This window comes from Ambystoma mexicanum, chromosome 2q (genome assembly GCF_040938575.1).
Source record: "Ambystoma mexicanum isolate Mex_15411 chromosome 2q, UKY_AmexF1_1, whole genome shotgun sequence".
In the NCBI taxonomy this organism is placed as follows: domain Eukaryota; kingdom Metazoa; phylum Chordata; class Amphibia; order Caudata; family Ambystomatidae; genus Ambystoma; species Ambystoma mexicanum.
In genome coordinates this window covers 604392378-604414060 of record NC_090924.1, presented here as the reverse complement: position 1 = coordinate 604414060, position 21683 = coordinate 604392378, and the positions used below count along the sequence as shown (strand labels likewise).

Sequence of the window (21683 nt, the reverse complement as noted above, 5' to 3'; positions counted from 1 at the left end):
GCTCTGCACTTGCGTTTCAGAGAGGCTAGGTCAGAGTCATACCAGGTGTTGCGCTTGCAGGCAGGCTTCATGCAGAACCTCATGACAGGGGCAAGGATGTCCAGAGTGTTGGAGATGGGGAGTTGAAGGTTAGTAAGTGCTGTATCAGTGTGAGAGTCTGTGGCAGGAGTGGGAGGGAGAATGAAGGTGGTGGCAAAAGCAGCAACAGACACTCGTTTTATTGGTCGAATGACGGAGAAGGAGGCTGGCAGTTTGGGTAAGGGATTAACCGGGGGACTCAGGAGGTCCAGATGAGACGACAGGAGAGCATGATCAGAGCAGGAGAGAAGTGTATTAAGAGGGTTGGAGATGGGGATGTCTGCTGAGATGCGAGCATCCAGGGTGTGTCCAGCTTAGTGTGTCGGACCGGAGGGAATAATGGAGAGGGAAAGAGAGTTACAGAGGTTGCAGGAGAGTCCAGAGGCCGCATCAGGGGAGTCAAGGTGAATATTGAAGTCTCAGAGGAGGAGGCGCTTGGAAGTGGATTCCAGGAGAGAAGAGGAGAGGTCAGACCATTCTGAGAGGAAGAGGAAGACCGGACCAGGGGGCCTGTAGATGGTGGAGAGAGTCCCCAAGAGGATAGAAGAGACACCAAGCCTGCAGATGAGGCATTCCAAGGAGGAGTAAAACTGAGTGGCTATGATAGTAGCAGAGACCCATTCAGGGAAGAACAGGGCCACTCCTCCCCCAGACCAGTTAGGCCTGGGTTTTGAGGGGATCCTGTAGTGCTGCTGGCAGGAGGAGAGTGTCATAACTCATGACAGTGCTTGCTGTGGACCACATATTGGTGAGAGCTAAGACATCGAGGTCAAGGTCTTCGAGGGGGTGGCAGATGTCAGAGAAGTGTTAAACGGCAGAGCAAGAGTTGAGGAGAGCTAAGTGGAGCTGATTGCCCCCTTTGAAGGTCTTCCATGCAGGGGTACAGGAATGTTGTACACCCGTCGGTGGTGGCAGAGGGGTGGCAGAAGGAGGAGTGGCAGGAGAAGGGAGGAAGTTAATGAGAGACGGAAGATGCCTATCAAGAAGAAGGAGGTTGGGCTGCAAGCCCTGGGCCAAGACAGTGCCATTCAGGTAGACATTAATGATGGCCCTAGATGGTGGGAGATATGCCAAGAGTACTTCCCAATGGACAGCACAATTAATGGGTTTGGAAGAGAAAGGGTAGAGCACTGAGACCATATGGGAAATCCAAAGATCCAGAGAGGGAATGACAAAGAGGGTGTCAGTGAACGTCTGCCTGGAATAAGCATTTACATATGTGTCAGCGATGGGCAGGCCTGGATTGGTGACCAGGAGATCCTTTGTGAACTTTCCCTTCCAGAATTCGAAAGAGAGATAGGATGGGTGATAGAGAAAATAGGGGAGATTGGATGCATTGCTAAAGATAGGGCCAATGTTAACTATAGGAGCTTTCTTTGAGATCCCCCAGGGGGCTTCTCAAATGGGAGCTGAATGGATGGTACATAGAGACTGGATGTCAGACAGTCAGCCCTCTGGTTCAGAGGAGGTCGGAGGTAAGCAGTGGATGCGTCTATTCTTCCCGGCTCTGATGGCGCTGCAGGTGGAGCTGTCATAATATCATCAATCAAGATGGAAGGAGTTGGATCTACTGGAGAAGATGCATTGCTGGAGAACAAACAGGAAGCTGAAGTTGAGGTTCCTGGAAAGCTGTTTACTCTGATGGAGGTCCAGCTTCAGTGGCACAGGGTACCTACATGTCTTGAATGCTTGCATTCTAGCTGGTTCTTCTGTGTACATCTGAGTCTTTAGAAGTCCCTGTCCTCTGATTTTCTCAGTTACCAGTGAGCTCAGTGTCAGATGTTCTTGCCTCTTCCAGGGAACATGAAGCAAGGATTCCTGAAAACAGGGGTCAAGAGCACTTTTTTTTTTTCCACTTTATTTTTATTGAAAATTTTCAACAAGAGATAAACGAATTCTCCCATGGGGAGCAAAAACAGGAACAAAACCAATTCCACCTAAAAGAAACTATTCGCCCCCCCGTCTCCCACCCACACCCCCCCCCACACCACAGGATGTCGAGGCCTCCAAAAAACAGCAGTGCAAAGAGCAATGAGCGCGGTCGAAACACAAAAACACAGTAGTACAGAAGGTCCAGCTGGTAACAGGGGCCCCACATTTTCTAAGACCCGGGGTTATCCAAAAGTGCCACAATTTCCCCTCCCCAGTGGCCATACAAATAATCACAATGCAAATCACAATTTCAAGGCTTCACAATCTGCATTCAGAATAACCACAGTCCATTCCTGCAGAAAGGAGGGCATAGAATCATTGACCATGGCAGCAAGTTTCTCGTATGTAAAGATGAAAATAAGCTTAGTGAACCACTCTGACTTAGAAGGCGCTATAGGGCTTTTCCACTTCTGAGCCAGAGCCAATCGTCCCGCCCTCAGCATGGCCCCCATCGCCTTCGAGAAGGAACCCACCTCTTTATCAGGCAAAGGAGTGCCCAGAAGAACCTCCAAAGGATGCATGGAAGGGCAAGTCCCCAGAATGTCTTTTATCCAACTAAGGACCTCTGTCCAATAGCGGCAAATAACAGGGCATTCCCACCACATGTGAAACCAGGTACCTTTATTGGCACACTGCCTAGGACACCAAGGGGAAACTTCCCTAAACATCTTAGAGAGGGCCGTTGGAGAAGAATGCTAGGAGTGTAACACCTTAAAATTATGCTCCGCCGCCGCTGTATATAGCTCGCCCGAAGACACTGCCTTGAATACAGACTGCCACAATTGATCATCCAAGGAAAAGCCCAACCGCTCTTCCCAAATACGTTTGAAAGGCTGCCTACCCACCAGATTGGAAGTGATAAGCACTTTATATATCTTGGAAAGGGATCCCTTCCTAGTTGTGGCTTCCACAAAAAGCCTCTCAAACGGGGTAAGGGGGCGCGACAGGTCGGCACACCAATGCGTCTGAGTTAGGATTCCCTTTAGCCTCAAATACTCAAAAACCGTTGGGGGCTTAGCCTCGAACAGGTTCACCAATTGATCATACTCCAGGAAGGACCCATCCCTGAACAATTGCGCCGCCCCTTCCAACCCCTGGTCAGACCAGGATTGTGTTTCTCGGAACCCCTTCTTGTCCAGATCAACCGGAGGACCCCACAAAGACGACAAAGGAGAGGGCCAGGAGGAGAGAAGCCTATTGTCCTTAGAGGGCTTCCAAACCGTCCACAGCACTGCGAGCGTAGGATGGGACTTAACAAGCCCTGGAATAGAATTCTTGGGAGCCCACAGGAAGTCCCTAACCTTTCTAGGATGGACCTGAGCATCTTCCACATACGTCCAATATGTGCGCAGATCATCCCTCAAGTGTTCCAGCAAAACCCGTAACTGAGCTGCCTTATAATACCCTCTAAAGTCCGGCAAGCCGAAACCACCCAGGGACTTGGGGAGCGTCAGGGTAGGAAACCCAACCCTAGGCCTCCTCCCATTCCATATAAAACGAAGAACGTGAGAGTGCAACGAGGCAAAGAACGAGTCCGGCACTATGCATGGGAGCGACAAAAAGAGGTAGAGAAGCCTAGAAAGTTCCCTCACCACCAAGGACAGTTTTGTTGGGGAGTTCAACCCCCGCACATTCAGGGACCCCACCAGCAACTTCTGCAGAGAGTCATCCATTAACCTGGCCATATAATACAATCCCAATTGGGTAACAACCGATCTGGAAGACCCGCCCTCCTCGCTCACCTGCACCTGAAGAAATCAAAAAGGGATCCCCAGAATCCCTACCCCTCCGAGACCAAGAGAACCTTAAAAACAATCCCAGAACCACAATAACAAATTGCAAACCTCCCCTGCCAACCCTAACCCCACCCCTAACACCCTGAAACCCCCCACCATCCCCTTACCCCTGAGCGCCTGGGCGGACTGCGGCATCTCCCAGCCACAACACCAGGCCACCAGAAATCGTCCCCCACCAGGGCACCACCCACACCTTAAAGCAACTGACATTATGAGCCCCCCTTTCAAACAATAAACCCCCCCCAAGCACCAGCCCCTGAAGCAACCCCCCCTCCCATAAGCCTCAACCAACCCTGGGAACAAAGAATTAAACAACCAACGCAAGGAACCGACACACCCCTGGTGAAGCCGACCACTTTGCCCGCCAGGACCACCTCCGGGAGCCAAAACCCAAAAGACATAGTTAAATCATGGAGGAGGCTGCTCTGGAGAGGGGGGCGCCACTTTTCTGAATTTCCTGTGCCCCCGCACTCACCGCCGACCCGCAAATCCAGATGGGCCAGGGCAGTTCCCACCCAGATCACCCCCCCACCCTCCACCATCGACGGGGGGTCCCCCAACAGTTCACGGGTGACACGTTGAATGTCCGCCTCTGAAGAAAGGGAGTACTTATCACCATCCAGCTCGAAGGCAAGGGAGAAGGGATGACCCCATCTGTAACGAACCCCCTTAGCCTGCAACCACTTCGTCAGTGGACCGCAGAGGCGCCGTCGAGCCAGGGTAAGCGCCGAGAGGTCTTGATACACCTTGATTTGGGCCCCATTCCATTCTATAGAACCCTTTTTACGTGCTAAATCCAGGATCTTGACTTTTTCAGCAAAGTAATGGAATTTCACAAGGACCGTACGGGGTTCACCCACACGCCCCCCAGCCCTATGGGCTCTATCAATGGTGGGCTCGCTGGTATTCTCACCATCAAAAAGACTGCTCACAATCGCCTTCACTCCCTTCACAATGTCTGCCTGGGACTCCCTCTCCCTCTCGGGCATACCAAAAAAACGTAGGTTGGAGCGACGCTCTCTATTTTCTAAGTCATCCAACTTGAGAGTGACCCTCTCCTCCCGCCTCTCAAGCTCCGCCAACCTCATGTCAAATTGTATCTCAAAAAGATCCGCCGAGGACTGATTGGCCTCCAGCGCCTGAACCCGATCTTCCACATCGTCCACCTTCTTATCCAAGGAGTCCAGACGCCTGTTGACATCCGCTCGAAACCCTCTTATCTCCTCCAGCAGGACCGCCATGTTGCGGCTCATCGACAAGGCCTCCGACGCTTCCGCCTGAGCCCCTGCCTTTCATGACAGCCTCCTTCCCCTCCTCCACCTCGACTTTCCAGAATCTTTGCAAGGCCAACACCCAGTCCATGCAGGAGGGAGCAAGAAGGCACTCCCACCAGAGAACAGCAGTCCCCTGAGAGACACTAGGCTGAGGCCCGCGGACCGGCCGCACCGGTCTCACCACTGCAAACCCTCAGCAGCTCCACCAAAGCACCCAGGGTCCAGAAACTGTAGCTCCTCCGGTTCAGAGCGTCCCCACAGCACCAGCCCAACCAAGTTCTTAAAGGGAGGACCGGTCACCCCCCTCAGTCCTCCACATAGAGCGGCCACCACGCTCTCCAAACCGGCTCCAAGATGCGTGGGCCCGGCTAGCCACTTCTCCGTTCAGTGCCGCGGGCCGGGATGAGCCCTCCGGCTGCACGGCACCGCTCCCGCACAGCACAGCAGGAGGGCGCGACAGGCCCCACAAGCCCCCTGCTCACACCCCGAATAGATCCTCAAGCCACGCCGCAGACGATTGGGCCAAGGCACCGCACCAGCTCTTCCACCAGGTGACTGCTCCAAGGGGGGTAAAACGGCAAAACTCTTTGCAGGGCTCAGCAGCCCGCTCCCTCGCAGGCAGCACTCACTCCCCAGAGGCGCGGGGAGGCCAAATCCATCCAGACCCCTCCACGCCCTGCCGTAGGGCCCCCTCACAAGGACCGGCCCCCCTCTTCCACCTCAGCCAGCCTTCAAGAGAGCGGGGGAAGGGGCCCCCCCCGGAGGAGAGGGATCTGAGGCGCCGCCAAACCTTCTCGCCAGCGGACCACAAGCGCCCTCCAGCCGGGTTCCAGCGTCGGCCGGGGCTCACCAGCACAGCACCATCCGCCGAGGACTGCCCACCGTTGCCACTCGCCCCAGACCCAGACAAGGCGGCCACGACCACAGGGCACTCCCGCCGCCGAGCCAGCGAGTGCTCAGGCAACTGCTCCTCCCGCCGCCACCGCTGCCGACAGACTACGGGGGCTGGATCCCTCGGAGCGCCGCAACCTGAGGTCCGAAGCAGACCCGGAGGAATGAAGGGGCCCGCAGCACCAGCGTTCGGCACCCGGCTCTGAGGGGGGGGCAGCCGCCGCGGAAGATCGCGAACGCGGGAAGGCCCGCAACCCCTCCCCCACCGGGACGACTCCTCCATCCCCGCGGAACTGCCGTCGGGAAGCGGGCCACACTCTGCGTCCCCGGCCCGTGAGGCGAGCCTCGCTCTCCGCTGTCCCGGCTCCACCAGCAACCAGGATTGCACTCACGGAGTGCCTGGGGGGTCCGCACAAAGCCTGAGGGGGTCAAATCTCCTCTCCAGGGGAACTAAGAGGGGCTCAGACTCCTTTTTCGGTGCCCTGGGGAAGAGCTTGACAGAGATGCTTCAGCACATCTCGACGCCCCCTGGTGGTCTCCCCGTCAAGAGCACTTTTGACTCATCTGGTTGAACCTGGTCAGGGAGAGAGAGTACCAGGCTTGGTGACTCTCTGGTACACAAAACCTGGTGCTGCTGCTAACGGGTCGGTACTTTGATATCTGGAAGGTGTTAGAAGTTTGCGTGTTGGAGCAGAATTATTCATATCCATTCTTCAGGATAACATCTTCTTTTGTACGTTCAGGACTTGACCCTACATTCTACAAAGTAATGAAACAAGCCTTCCTCTGGGAAAATTACTTATAAATAAAGTGCTCGACTCCGACACAGAGCCAACCCAAACTTTATCTGTTTGAATCCCTGAGAATTTTACTCACCGCTTCATTCTTAAGAGGTCAACAAACTGAATACAATGAAATTGGGTAATAATAGCTATGCCACTCTCCTCTCATAGAAATAACAGCTGGCCATTGGTCTCATTACTGGTGTTAAATTAGGGGCACCCCAGGGGTTCACCAGGCCGTACCCCTTAGAATCACAAAAGACTACCACAAACCAGAGGAGCCCGCTCAGGCCATACAACCAGCTGTTTAAGAAGACTTAGGGTGCAGTTGTCTCCTGGCCCTGAGGAGATTAGGTTTCTTCAATAGGCACATACAATGACCCTGACTTTGATGTGGTTTCAGCTGAGAGCTCCACAGTGAAAAAGTCAAGAAACAATGAAAGATACCAGGGTCATTGGCAGGTTGGTACGTTCGGTGTCACAGAGGTTTAATATGCTATATTTCCTGCTTCATTTTGGGTATATGTGCTATATTCCACAGGTATGAGAAGCTGTTTTTCCTAGATCAAATAATGTGGCCAAGATTGCATCTGACTTCTTTGGAATAGCAGCTGACAACCTCTCCACAACACGCTCTCCCTAAGAGCACATGCAACCACTATGAGTCAAATCCTGAAGATTGCTGATGAAAAAAGCACACAAACATCTATGCAACTTATCCTCCAAAATACTTAGTTATTACTTCATACTGAGCAAACTGCCAATGTTAAATATGCCTTAAAATGACTGCTTGCAACATGAGATTAGTTTTGCTTATCTTTAAACATAACGCAAGGTATTGCATTCTATTTATTTTACTTATGCACTTAACACCTAAGCGCATCACAAAGGTCAGAACGGCACAACTATAGGATATGAAATGCAAAATCAATTAGCAAACAGGCACTCTTTTGCTTTATGGATGTTGAAATCGGAAAGAGCGGGGGATAGAGGAAATATGGGATGAAAATGAGAGGGAGAAGTTGAAAAATGTCTCCAAGATTGCAGGTTGAGGCAGAGATAGGGAGTAAGGAAGGGGGAAAAGAGATGGCAGGTGAATGGAGGGGGGAGCACCGGTAGATGCTAGGAAAGAAAAGGACTTGAGTTTTGAAGGATTAACATGTAGATGGTGCAAAGACATCCAAGATTTGATAGATAAAAGATATGCTGATAGAGAGGAGTGGATAGGATCCGAGGAGGACGAGGAGGAAAGAAAGATGTGCGAATAGTCTGCATAGAGATTGTATGAAAAGCGAAAGGAAGAAATAATAGACAATGAGGCACTCCATAGGTTTGAATTCCGTTCCCGCGCTTAGAAATCACGTTATAAATGAACAATTACAATCACAAGAAGTGTAGAGAGAATCGAAGAGGACTGAGAACAGACCATGTAGGCACACCATAAGAAAGAGGGAGAACAGACCAGCCCAAGAAACAGAAATGGTACAGTTAGAGAGATAGGATTTAAACTAATTTAGAACAGAGGCCCGTAGAACAAGATGAGAAAGATGAGAGAGATCGACAGAATCAAAAGCCACAGAGAGGTCAAGGAGTACCAGGAGAGAGGAACATTTAGCATAGCATGAAGATAGATCAAACACTGAGACAACCAGAAGAGTGGTCTCTGTAGAATGACGGGGACGAACCACAGATTGAAAGGGAGGAAAAAGAGAATGTTGATTGACAAACTAAGAGACATGTGTATATACAACATGTTCCAATAGTTTAGATAAAAAGCGCAGGAATGAGATAGGGTGAAAGTTAGAAGGAAAAGAATAGTCAGTGAGAGTGAGCATTCTTGTGTTGCATTGTCTTGATAGACAAATAAAACAGATGTTTGGACAAAAATGTTAACATTTTAAATCTAAATAATGATGGGAAAATGACGTTGATTAAACAACTTGGTAAAACGTATAGAATAAACCTGCGTAAAGCTGTGTTCTGAATCCCTAATTTAATTCAGGCCACATTGCCATATTATTTCAAGTTTCAAATATGACCAATTGCTTTGGGCAATTTCCAATATGCTCAGCTAGATTGTGGCCATTTTTCAGTTTGCCAGTTTAGAACCTCACGGATGATTTTCATTTCATAAGCACAGTTAGCAGAGCATAGGTAGTTCCCATAATAGAAAACACACCAAAATATTGAAATTAGTTTGAATAAAGAATCCTTTTAAAGTTGAAATTAAATGCAATATTAAAATTATCAACAGTAAAGGGGATCAGGCATAACAAAGGCATACAAAAGAGGAAAACATGGATGTATAAAATACACAAGCAATAAAGAATAGTAACACAAAGGGGACTGGATGGCCAATATGCGCAAACCACCACTACCTGGACAACTTTCAACTCTCAACATGGCCTCACTGCCACCCTAGCATTCATCCTCCCTGCCTCCATACTGAAGACCGTAAACTGAAGCACCCGCCCCCCCCCCTTACCTGGCAAGGTAAGGTCCTTGAGAAAGCAGTAGTGATGCAAATACTCTAACACATTGACACCAACAACCTCCTTCATACCTATAATATCCTGATGCAGCATGGTCCAGCGCTTCCAAGAATCTCACCCCCCCCCAAGACTGAATTGCTACTTCTGTACAACAACACCTAACACCTTGACATCTAGACCTGGCTCTCTGCTGTTAACCTTGAGGGCCTCATAAACCAGCTGACCACATGTGACAATTTGCTTGCATTCTACATTGACAGACTCAAATGGCTTGCTACCAACTTTCAATGCTATGGAAAATCAAGACCTTCATCCCACCAAACACCTTCACATCTGCTGTCCAAGCCTTGGTCCACACCCACCTGGATGAATGGAAATGTCCTTCTGGAAGGCCTTCTAGCAACCACCCTGGCACCTCTGAGTAGTGTCCTACATGCTTCAGCACAACTCCATACATTTGACTACAGCACCTGGACCTGCATTAAACTGCAACGGGTACTGCTGAAAGTACCACCTTCAAAACCTGCTGCATCATCTACAAAGCTGTCTCTTTCGAGTCCCATGCTACCTTTCTGACAAGCTCAGCGTCTATGGAAGCCTACGATCCACCAAACGCAAGCACATCTGCAAAATTGAATTCTGCCAGTGCTGGAAGGAAAGAAAGAGGAGACAGGCCTTCTCTCTCTATGCCCCCAGAATCGGGGACCTCCTTCCCAGGGCCATTCTATGCATTTTTGGGGCCCTTGGCCTGGACATCTTTGGGGCCCCGCTCCACCAAACCAAAGGAATTAAGTGATCAAGAATATCTGGTGGCACCACCCCCCCCACCGTGATCATAACCCATAGGTTGATATGGCGCCTCACAGCATTCAAAATAAGGATGTTTACTCCCTTTAAGTCCCCTTACCCTCTTCATTCGTTCTCTAATCAGAATGATACACAAGTAGCATTTGAAGGCCAACATTAGCCATCTACGAAGAGGTTACTTCTCTTCTAGTATAAAAACAGGATAGTTTTTATCAATAGCGTCAGGGAAGGTATGCAGCCTGTAGTATTAATGCAGCACTGTATGTAAAAGGTACATTTAACCCGGAATAGGCAGAGAACTCACATTAGCTGCCTCAGAGAATTCAAAAGTGCTCAAGCATGGATAGAGTAGACCAATTGTAAGAAAGAAGAAAGCTACACATAGCATAGGATGGATATTGAATGCAGATTAGAAGCTACCAGGAAGGTTTCTGTATCCAGACAGACTGAGATTAGAAGTGGGACATGGTTTTCAAATAGTGATGCCATTAGAGAACAAAGGAACAAGTGCCTGTGGTGTGCAGTATATCAATGCTCACTATTATAGTGGAAGCAACCCTATAGCCAGTGAAACCATGAGTGAGGCTTTTATGAAGATCATACCCTGAGAAGGAAATCACTCTGAAGGGCTGACAATTTTGAAAGGTTTAGGGACTGGCAATTCTGAGAGTTTATGCAATACAAGATTAAATGAGATGCCCAGGATCACTCATTGTTTAAGGGGTGAAGCTGGGATTTGTGCCAACTCTGCAATTTCTGCATCTGAACACTTTCCTTTCTAGCTCTTACCATGTACTAAAACAATCTAATTTTATAAAAACTGACTTACAAAGTACACAAATCACATTTCCAAACCTGACAATTTTTAAAACCAAAATATTACAGAAGGGTGCTATGTAAAATGGGAATGATTGTAGCTTCATTCTCCCCATAATCAAGGGAAGTATAAAAGTATGAGCATACCAATCGATGCAATTTAACAGATTTTATCTAGGTATGTCTTTTGTACTTTTAAGCTTTAAATACTTCCAAAACAATGGCGTGTGAAATTTTCAATCATATACGTGCAAAAAAACCTTTAACTTTTATACAAAAAGCAAAACGATTTTTGTGTCAAATGAGCAGACCTTAAAATATGCTTGCCCAAGGCCTACAACATCTGGTCCGCTCTCTCCTGTCTATCACCCCTTCCACTCAAATGGACTACATAAGAAGAAAGATCACGTAATGAGCTAAACGATGCCACCAGCATGCAAGAAGGCAACCCTACCAGAAGACAGCACAGTAATGCAAGAGATATTATATGATTTGACAAGGATCACTGTATCGTCTGCTGGCAAAGCCAGGATACAAGCATGAACACTTTGGTTCCATAATCTTTTATTCGCCTCTTGGACTAATAGTTTATGCTCATCTTTGGAGTGGATTGCCTAAGTTTTAGAACGCCCCATCTGAACAAACCAATTTCTAGACCTGCATCATACGAATGACATGTTCGTTTTTATAGCAACCCCTATCTGGTACAGGAACATTGCTGATAATAGCACCTCTTATGCTGCAAAACCAAGTATATATGCAGGTAGGTTTATAAACATCAGAGATAGGAAAGGTTCAGCCAGCCTTGCTGGAATGTGCTCTTTTAATCTTTCATATGAACACATATCTCTGCAATGGGTGCTTAACACACTAAGCAAACTTCTTAACCATTGTGGCACTCAATTTATCAATATGGATTTCAACTTTGGCTTTTACACATGATCAACATAATTCACACAAGAAGGAAAGAATGCTACAGAGGTTGTGCCGTACAGAACACACAAACTATGTATTCCACAGTGAACACAGAAAGTATTACATGATTAATTGATCAGGGCAGAATATACTTGTCAAAACAGACAATAGGTTTAGTGACACGGCAGCATGCCATAAAATCCCCTGGCCTGTGCGATTTAAGTCTGGTGAACAATGGAATCTTACTTTAGATCAGGCAGCCTTGTGGGGGCCCCCTCCAAGGTGTGGGCCCTGGACAAGTGCCCCTTTTGCCCTCCCATAAAAACGTCTCTGCTCCTTCCCATCAACACGTGACTCACCCTTTTGCTTTGACATTTCAAAAAGGACCTAAGACTTTGCTCTTAAATGAATGGTTCCTGCCTAACACCTACATCCACACCCGAGGCCTCATCACGAGTCTGGCGGTAACCCTTAAATGCGGCGGTAGCGCTATTACTGCCGCATTTAACGGTCCTCTAGATCATGACCTTGCCGGATTTCTGGGGGGAAATCCGCTGCAAATTTGCCGATTTTCGGTGCTATTACCGCCGGCGGTCAATCCGCCGGCAGTAATATCACAAATTTTCCCCATTGGGTCCAATGGGGAATGAGGAATTCCCGAATGGGCCCAATGGGGAATGGGCACTAAACGTTCCGCCAAACCAGTGATCCGGCGCTAATAGCGCCGGGTGGTTTGGCGTTAGGGCTAATAACACCGGCGGTAATAGCGCCAGCGTTACCGCCCAACTTGTGATGAGGCCCACACTCTCCACCCAACCTGAGACAGGGTGCTGTGCTCCCGCCCCTGTTCGTTCTCCTAGTTGCTTGTCATTCCTTGCTGCCAAATTGCCCAACCTCCCCTTTCCCCGTTATTAGCTCTCCGCTCCCTTGTTTCTCTTCTTTGCTCTCTGTGTTCGTTCCCCTATGACTTGTAAAGCACTGAATAAATACAATAATAATAATAATAATAATCATTTTTAAAATGGCGCAATGTGTAAGAAATATTTTTATTAATTTAAGGCTACTAATTCAAGTATGAGTGAAAGGTGGGGGAACCCTCTTTTTTGTGTGGGGGCTTGACTCGGGAGGGTAATAGGTACAGTAAAACAAGAATTGAGTCAAAGCTACCCTGACCAAGAGCGTGACATAGGGTCACCGAGGTTCGCAGTGGAGCTAGATTGCTGCTAGCTCAAATAGACAAAAAAAACCTGAAGAGGTGATAGTGACAAAAACAGTTTTTTTTTTTTAAATTTTACACTAACAAAGAAAACAAAACCAACATTTTTACAGACTGTACCATGGCGCTGAAGGTATGCATATTTGTGGGTTAGTATGCAAGGTGAAACAAACACAGTTTTTTACATATGTTGTTTTAAATAAGACATTTAGCCTTGTCAACACACTATTTTGTGTTTCTGGTCCAGTGTGAATGACTGGTGGCTGTGGCTGAAGAGATGGAACACCAGGTACCGAACAGTCTTCAGGACAGTTTGATCAAGTCAGGTAAGTAGTGAGGTCCGTTGGCCTGTTGGGTTACAGGGGACTGGTTAGTGCAATGAAAGAGGTGTCTGGAAGATTTAAAAACTGCAAAGGAAGGTGACCTACCATGTACAAGTTTAGTGGCGCCTTGGTCAAGTACTTTTGAGTCCAGGAAGTTGGACTGTAAGGCTGTCTGCAGAAGTCAGAGGCCTGGAGCTAAGTGGGTAAAAGAAATAGATCTTTAGCATCTTGATATAGATGTGGACTGTGACGTCGCGATCGGACAGAGTACTATTAAGAGGTGAAAACTTGCTAAGGTGAGGGAGTGTCTGTCTGTTTTAAGCCGTGACGGTCTGCTGACCAGAGGGTATTTTGACTAGATAAGTTGTGAAACGCTAAATGCTAAGTGAAATGCACAGATCTTTAAGGACGTGTGGGCAGCCCAGTGGATTTTAATGCGAAATACACAGTGAAGCTGTGGGGGCAGCGCAGTGGAATTGGTAGCCCATATCTAGACATGCAAATGATGCAAGTGCTTGATAGAAAGGATAATGAATGGTTTAGAAAAACACTCGGCAGTGGATTTCAAAAAGCCGTGCAATTGGTAAAAACGGCCGATGTGTTTAGATCAATAGGAGGTCAAGGTTTTACCAGTTAAAGCCTCATAATAAGGCTGGGTGCCTGTGGAAGGAGGATCAGGTGGATCGGGTGGATTACCTGCGTCCAAGGGTACGATGCGGCATGCCGCGGTGCAAAGCTCTTCATCAGAATGAGCTGTGTCACTGTGAAAGGCTGGTGCGCATGTGCGGTAGGTAAGTGCTTAGCTACTCTTGCATTTCACGCCTGTCACGGGGCTGTCTGTTCTGCGCATGTCAGAAAAAGGGGGAAAGCGTCTATCGTCAAGGTGGTCAAGTCACGTAATTTCAGGAGAAATAAACACGCACTATTGCTGTAAAACGGAACGGTCTCTAGAATTGTTAGGCATCACGTCCTTGCTGATTAACTAACAGCAATGAATGTGAAATGAAAACACAATACAATAGGATAGTGCTATAGTTTGTATAACTCATATAGCGTGGTTGTGGTAGCAATTACATAGCTTTCAGGAAACCAGAAAAACAGATGGGCACAACATTCTTTTTTAGCACATTAATGGATCGTTATAATTATACTTGCAATAGGTAATGTGCATCAAAAACCGAAACAACATCAGGGAAACACTTATGGTCTGTGTCATTAGTTTAGTGTTACATGCCTGAAACATTCTAGTTACATATGACACATCAAAAACAGAAAAAAGGGGTAACCATTCTGTTTTGGTGGAACATCGTAAAATTTGAAAAAGCACTTGAATCAAGAAATAGTGAACATACTATTGAAAAAAGGACTTCACAAAAAATGACTTCACAAAAAAGCCAAGGAGCAAAAATGGGAGGGAAAACTCTCACTGTGGTTGGGGACAGGTCTAGGCTCAGATGTTATGAGGTAAAGGATGATGGAAAGTCTCTGAGGCAGGCTTTTTTAGCTAGGAACCCGGAAAATATGTTTCCTTTAGTTTGACAGAGCGTTATCTATTGAAGAAAAGGTTCCATTCTATTGAAACGTTTAGGCCTTGTCTTACAGAATCCAGGCGATAGATCAATTTTTGTTCAAGCTTTCGTAGGGCTAGGTCTCTGTCTCCTCTGCGAAAAGGGTTGCTCACTGTTTGTAATATCGCCCAGAAGATGTCTTTGTGGGCATGGTTTTTGGCTTTGAAATGTGCCACCAGTGGTTTGTCTTCGACTTGGTTCCACACGCAGGATCGGTGTTCACAAATGCGTTGCCTTATTTCTCGTTTGGACTTGCCCACATGGTAGGTCACCTTCCTTTGCAGTTTTTAAATCTTCCAGACACCTCTTTCATTGCACTAACCAGTCCCCTGTAACCCAACAGGCCGACGGACCTCACTACTTACCTGACTTGATCAAACTGTCCTGAAGACCGTTCGGTACCTGGTGTATCCACGCTGTTACATCTCTTCAGCCACAGCCACCAGTCATTCACACCCACCAGAAACACAAAATAGTGTGTCGACAAGGCTAAATGTCTTATCATTTAAAACAACATATGTAAAAAACTGTGTTTGTTTCACCTTGCACACTAACCCACAAATATGCATACCTTCAGCGCCATGGTACAGTCTGTAAAAATTTGGTTTTGTTTTCTTTGTTAGTGTAAAATTAAAAAAAACTTGTAGCTTTGACTCAATTCTTGTTTTACTGTACTAATTCAAGTAGACACCTTGATCTAATGCCCTTTAATTATAGAGCCCCAACCCACAATTTTGGGCAAGAAACCAGCGATTTGATCAAAACTCAAATTTATTTAAGTACATTAATTAAAGGTGAAATTAAGGCAAAGGTGATCCCTAGCTTTATGCAGGGGAAGTCACCACAATATTACACAAGCACAGGTGGCTTGTATGCAAAAACGAAATTGACCAGCCTGCATTTATCTTACCATTTCTCACACACGCACATTCATTTCCACAATCAATTCTGTATTCATATTGTGGTTTGAAAAACAAAAACCATCGAATTGTAACTCTGCCGCTTACGGGCCATTGGGTTTAAATGTGCCACATAGCAACCAAGATGGCAGATGGGCTGGAACAATAACAGGATTCTTCAAAAACATTTTACTTTCTCTAATATGCCAGCCTCTTATAACTGCACATAAAGTGACACTTGCACAGAATATACAGGACTTTCGCTTCTCCGATATTGCAGAGGTTTGCTAACGTGTGTGCAGTTCAGAATATGCTTGCAATAACTTGCAATAGAATTGTGAAAGCCTTTGGTTTGGGAAGCTGTGTTATTGATTCAGAGCACACATAAGTATGCCCCCCCCACCAACCTCAGAGAATGGTTTTAGCATTTTATTAAACAGATATAAATTCTTCTTCCCTTTCACTTCTCAGATTAAGTCCCACTGGCACGAGATTCTAGTTCTGTGCTATGCATTCCAGAGTGAGGATTGCATGAAATGTACATCAACATCATCTGTTAGCTGGATAGAAATGGCACAGTTACAATTGCTCTTATTTTTTTTATTTAGTTTAAGTAGCTACTACCTGCACAGAACACACATCATCAAACTCATCTTCATTGGGCCATGATACAGGGCACTGAAACCAAGATCTAATGTCAACTATATCTGTAACTGCGCTTATTGTATTCTTTAAATATTACTTATTTAATGCTACACTGTCAGTGATGGAACACATTCCTTACACAGTACTAACAGCACAGGGAAAGCAACTTTGTATTTATTTGAATGTAATATCTTTTGGCTTCAAACACAATTAAATCAGGATTTAAGTCCCACTTGAAAACTACAATGTTTTCTCTATGAAGTAAAATCTCACTAAGTTGTAAATATAATGGGAAGCACTGTTGCATTTCACACAAAATATTAGAATTTTTCTTTTGGAATGAGCGCCCCTTGGTAAAAATGACCTCCAATTCCCCGCCATCCGAGGGACTTACGGTAATGATTATGGGGGTATACATTTGGGGAGCTTTCATACCTGGGGAGCTGGTTGTATGGCATGGAACTGACAGAAATCCTCAAGTGTTCCTAAGGAGGTTTCAGTCTGCAGGTTCTTCTATGCAATCAGGACCGATTCAAGTCCCCTTCTCTGCAGGTTCCCTTGTGGTCAGGACTCTTCCCATGGAACAAGAATCTTCCTTTCTGCAGCCCTTGAGTTTGCCTTTTTTGGATACATCCATCCATAATCATCTCCTACATTTCTCAATGCACTTGTTTATAGTCAAAAATATGGCGAAATGTGCATACAGAGTTGACTTCATTGCAAAAGATACATTCTGGATGCAAAGCTATTCTGGTAGTTCTTTTTTTACGGACAATCGCATTCTTAAGATTTTTTAAACACCTAAGATTCATTGAAGGGCAATGTTGTGGTAACCTTTTTATCTGTACCAACTCTGACTATGGGCCTCATCACGAGTTGGGCGGTATCCCAGAGGTATTACCACTGGGATACCGCAGGGGCTAATAGCATTACCACCAAACCCCCAGGTGCTATTAGTGCCGGATCACAAGTCTGGCGGAACGGGAATTCCCCATTCCCCATTGGGCCCATTCAGGAATTGCCCATTCCCCATTGGGCCCAATGGGGAATTTTCAGCATGACTACCGTCGGCGGTATTACCATGCAGTAATTGCAGCAAAAATCAGCAAATTTGCACAGATTTACCCCCAGCTAGGAGCTGGGGGTAAATCCTGCCAAACCCGTAATTTGGTGGACCCTTAAATGCGGCAGTAATAGCGTTACTGTCACATTTAAGGGTTACCACCAAACTTGTGATGACTCTGTGTATATCCTACTAGCTGTCCCCGGCCACGTGTTGCTGTGGCTCAGTCTGGTTAAATGGAAAAGAAAGAAAAACGAAAGCGCACATTTCTAATATGTTTAATTTCACAATGGCTCTGGTGGTTCTCCAGGTTGAGGCAGTTTAATTTTACCGGTGGCGCAACACATTCCTTTTGTTTCTCCATTAAATTTCAGAGCCTTGCAATAAGGACACACTTCAGTCATGGTGCCGATGAGAACATGCCGGCTCAAACGATAATCATCAGCTGGGTTGTACAGAAATGCAACGCGATTGTAATCGCGTGATTGCTGAGCACGGAGTTGTGTGTGATGCTGATCTGCTGTTTCTCGTTGACCTCTTTCAGCCACTCTTAGCCTGTCACATTCATTCTGTTCAGAACAAAACAGATCTGAAGCTGCAGAACGAGATCGCCATGCTCGCAACCGTGCTTCCTGAAGTCTGGCCGCACGTCGCTCTGCTGCTTCCTCGGCACGTATTTGAGCCACGGAAACATTGAAATGGAATCGTAAAATATTTAGTATAGCGTGTGTTGCTTTTATGTCCAAAAGATAGCGTGTTTTGCAGTAAAATGTTTAGTATAGCCTGTGTTGCTTTTACGTCCAACAGATGGCACTGTTTTTCAGAAAAAGTATGTTTCTACCTGTCACAGGTGTGACATCTATGTATGGTAGGTATATAAAAACACGTGCCTATTCGAATGCAACGTTGTGTCAAAATTTCAAAGCAATCAGTGAAGAACTTTCAGAGATTTAAGATTTTGAACAAACAAATATTTACATTTTTATTCATATAGATTGTATTATTGACAATTGTACTACCTGTAAGACACATACAAGATTTACTATGTCCTTGTTTTACATCTAATTGCCATCTTTGGGAAATTTTAATCACTAGTACAAGTAAGATTTATTGTACAAATGTTATTATGGTAATATTCAAATGTGGAATTTTACAAGCAATGGGCACTGTCACTTATTAAGGAAATGTTATGCAGAAAGAAAATATAAATGTAATTTTGTATGTGTCTATAACGTTTTTGCAAAAGCGTTTTATCATAAAACTGTACCACAATAAAAACTATTCTCTTACTCTGTTATCATGATGCTGCATATTCTATTTGGTTAAGCCCTTCCAATGGTCTGCCCAACAATCAAACACTCCCTGAGAATACAGCCTCTCAATATTCATTGGATGTTTGTATTTCGCCATTTGTGATTAAAAAAAGGTGGGGGCACAAACTGCTCACAATACTTTACATGCTTAAATATTTTTCTTTTATATTTCAGGGAAGCAAAATGCGATCTTAATGAAACCTGGATAACTGAAATCTGTCATCATGGACCAGTGGTCTTCAAACCTTTTTGGCCTGTGCCCCCCTGAGCAAAATGTAGGAAGCATGGGCGCCCCATGAAATGGCAAATGGACAGTAAATCCAAATGACTACAAACTATTGCGCGCCGTCGCCACACTGTGCTCCCAGCATAGTCCATGGGCTTTCCCCACCTGCTCCCATCACAGTCTCTGGACTGCCTCATCCCACTCCTAGCCCAGTCCCTGGGCTCTCCCCACCCCACTCCCCCACAGACACTGGGCTCTCCTCACCCTGCTCCCACTACTATCCCATGCCCCCCATCTTTCTTCCACCACAGTCCCTCTGCTCCCCCACCTCCCTACCAGCTGCCAGCACAGTCCCAGGCCAGTGTTGGCTGGTGATTTTTTTTAATGGAGGGAATGAATATTTCTCCTAGATATGCCATAGCAACCGAGCATAGTGAGGGAGCCCAAAACAATCAGGGGGGTTCAGGGAGGCTACCCCCCTGGATTTCTTTTAAAATAATGGGTTAAAAGGCTGCATTTCAGAGCACACTTTTTAAAATAAATGGGTTAAAAAGCCAAACAGTTTGCAATTGGCACTGAGGGGCCCAAGAGGGAGGTGCAGTATGTTGTTACTGGACATCGGTGACAGCTGCTGTGTTTCTCTATGATCCATTTATGTTCTAAAAACTGAGAATGCCACTAACACGCAGTATGCTAAGAAGCAATTCCCAAGGGTACTAGAACTTAAAGAGGCTGAATGGAATGTTGCAGCATGTCGCAAGTGCGCAGAGTATGATGACCCGTTTATCCAAAGAGAACAGTATTAAATATACTTTTTAAAAAGTTACAGCTATATGGTAGGGTTTGGAATATCAGAGTATTATTTTAGCTCTTTAAATTTAAACATTAACACATAGTTGTATTGCTAGAGCAGAGGAGCTGTGTTTTCAATTTTCTAAAGTGGAGATTGGGTTCATATCCAGGCGTCACTGTTTTTCTGCAATATGTGATCCGCGGACAATGATTTTATTTCAATGGGCAGTATCTGCCAAACTTGGGATTGAAGATATAAGTTTTGCGTTGAGGCTCTGAGTGGTGGGAAGGCAGGATGCCAGTAATGAGTTTTGTCTTTTGGAGGGTGGGTGGGAAGGCAGGATGCAATATATGGACCTTGTGTTGTGGGGTCGGAAAGGAAGGATGCAAGACAAGGTTTTTATTATGGGGGTAGGGCGGCAGAATGTCAGGTACAAGTTTGTGCTTTGGCAAATGGTTTATAGTGGTTATTTTGCCATCTTGGGTTCAGTTTGGCTTTTAGATCCAAACTAAAATAAAACTAAAATAAAAATCATGAAGTTGATACTCATATGCATGGCATTCACACACACACACACACACACACACACACACACATTGCCGTCACTGCTGAGTGGTTTGAATCCAAATCATAGGGCACAAGCGGAAGATGTTGATATAAAATGTCCACAGAGAAACACACATTTAGCTTCTCTTATACCAGGTAAAACCAAATGCCTCAAGGTAATGTTGACCCTGTCTACATGCCCCATTACATTCTTTCCCATTTTACCCCCCTAATGCCAGTATTTTATTTTTTTGTCTGGAATGTAGACTCTACATCCCCAAGCCCCTCTCCCCAAACATTTCTATTTCATTTCACACGGTGAGTGCACGACCATCTGGAATTGAGGCTGTGGCCCTCCAGAGGGTCGTGCCCCACTGTACAAAAAAGGAAGCAAGCACCCCTCTCTAGAAAGAACATCGCATAATAACCTCTTCTCTGGATTTTACCCACTTTGAGAGTCCGCAGACATTGCTTTTTGCTGACTGTACTTTTCATAACAGAGGAATATCCATTTGCATATCAGTCTTTGTCCCGCCCACAAGGGCAGTCCAGCACCGAAATGCCTTGCAAACCTCCTTTGAAGAAGAGTGACAACTGCAACCCCAGGCATGTGTTTCGGCCTAGTCGGGCCTCATCAGTGAGGTGGAGCTGTGCCTCTCTGAGCACAGTGAGCAAGGGGTCCATGTCCGACAGTTTGAATACTGCTGTAATAGACACATTTGTGGATATGTGAAATGAATATATAGCATGCTCAATCATTATTGTATGAATATTCATGATTTTACTAATTATTAAACACTGCAAAGCAAATTGTAATGTCAAATTGATGGTAAGACTCGAACTTAGAAACACACTTTTAGTTTTTTATTTCAATCACATTGCTATAGAATTACAAACATAATTAGTTACTATATGTAAAACGTAATATTTGATTATGCCCTGCATTTAAACTGTAGGCTAAACCATCATGATTCTACATATCATTCATATAAAAAATAATATTTGTAAGTGGGTCTTGCCAATAATTATTGAGTCAAATGATTGGTCTCTTTTTTTCTGCTCGCATTATACCAAAGCACATGTTTGGTTTCACGATGATGGATGCTTCAACATGTCATGGTAAGTGCAAAGACAATTGCTTGAAGCTTTCAATAAAACCAAACAAGTCTTTAACAGCGGATGCAATTCTCTACATATACTGAAAACCTCAAACTATTGGAATTAAAAGTTCTTTTTCAAGAGTCCCCTAGAAAATATTCCCAAAGGTTCGGGCCAGTTTACTCTGAGTTAAGACCTGGGTCAACTTGA

The 21683-nt window shown here is 45.7% G+C and overlaps 1 long non-coding RNA gene across 1 annotated transcript in view; it reads left to right on the top strand.

Moving 5' to 3' along the window:
* LOC138569618 (uncharacterized) overlaps positions 1-21375 on the top strand; it is a 192529-nt gene extending 171154 nt beyond the window's left edge. Inside the window, exon 3 of the long non-coding RNA XR_011303280.1 lies at positions 18985-21375. This is a non-coding gene — a long non-coding RNA (uncharacterized lncRNA). The remainder of the gene's footprint in view (positions 1-18984) is intronic.
* Positions 21376-21683: the final 308 nt, after the last annotated feature.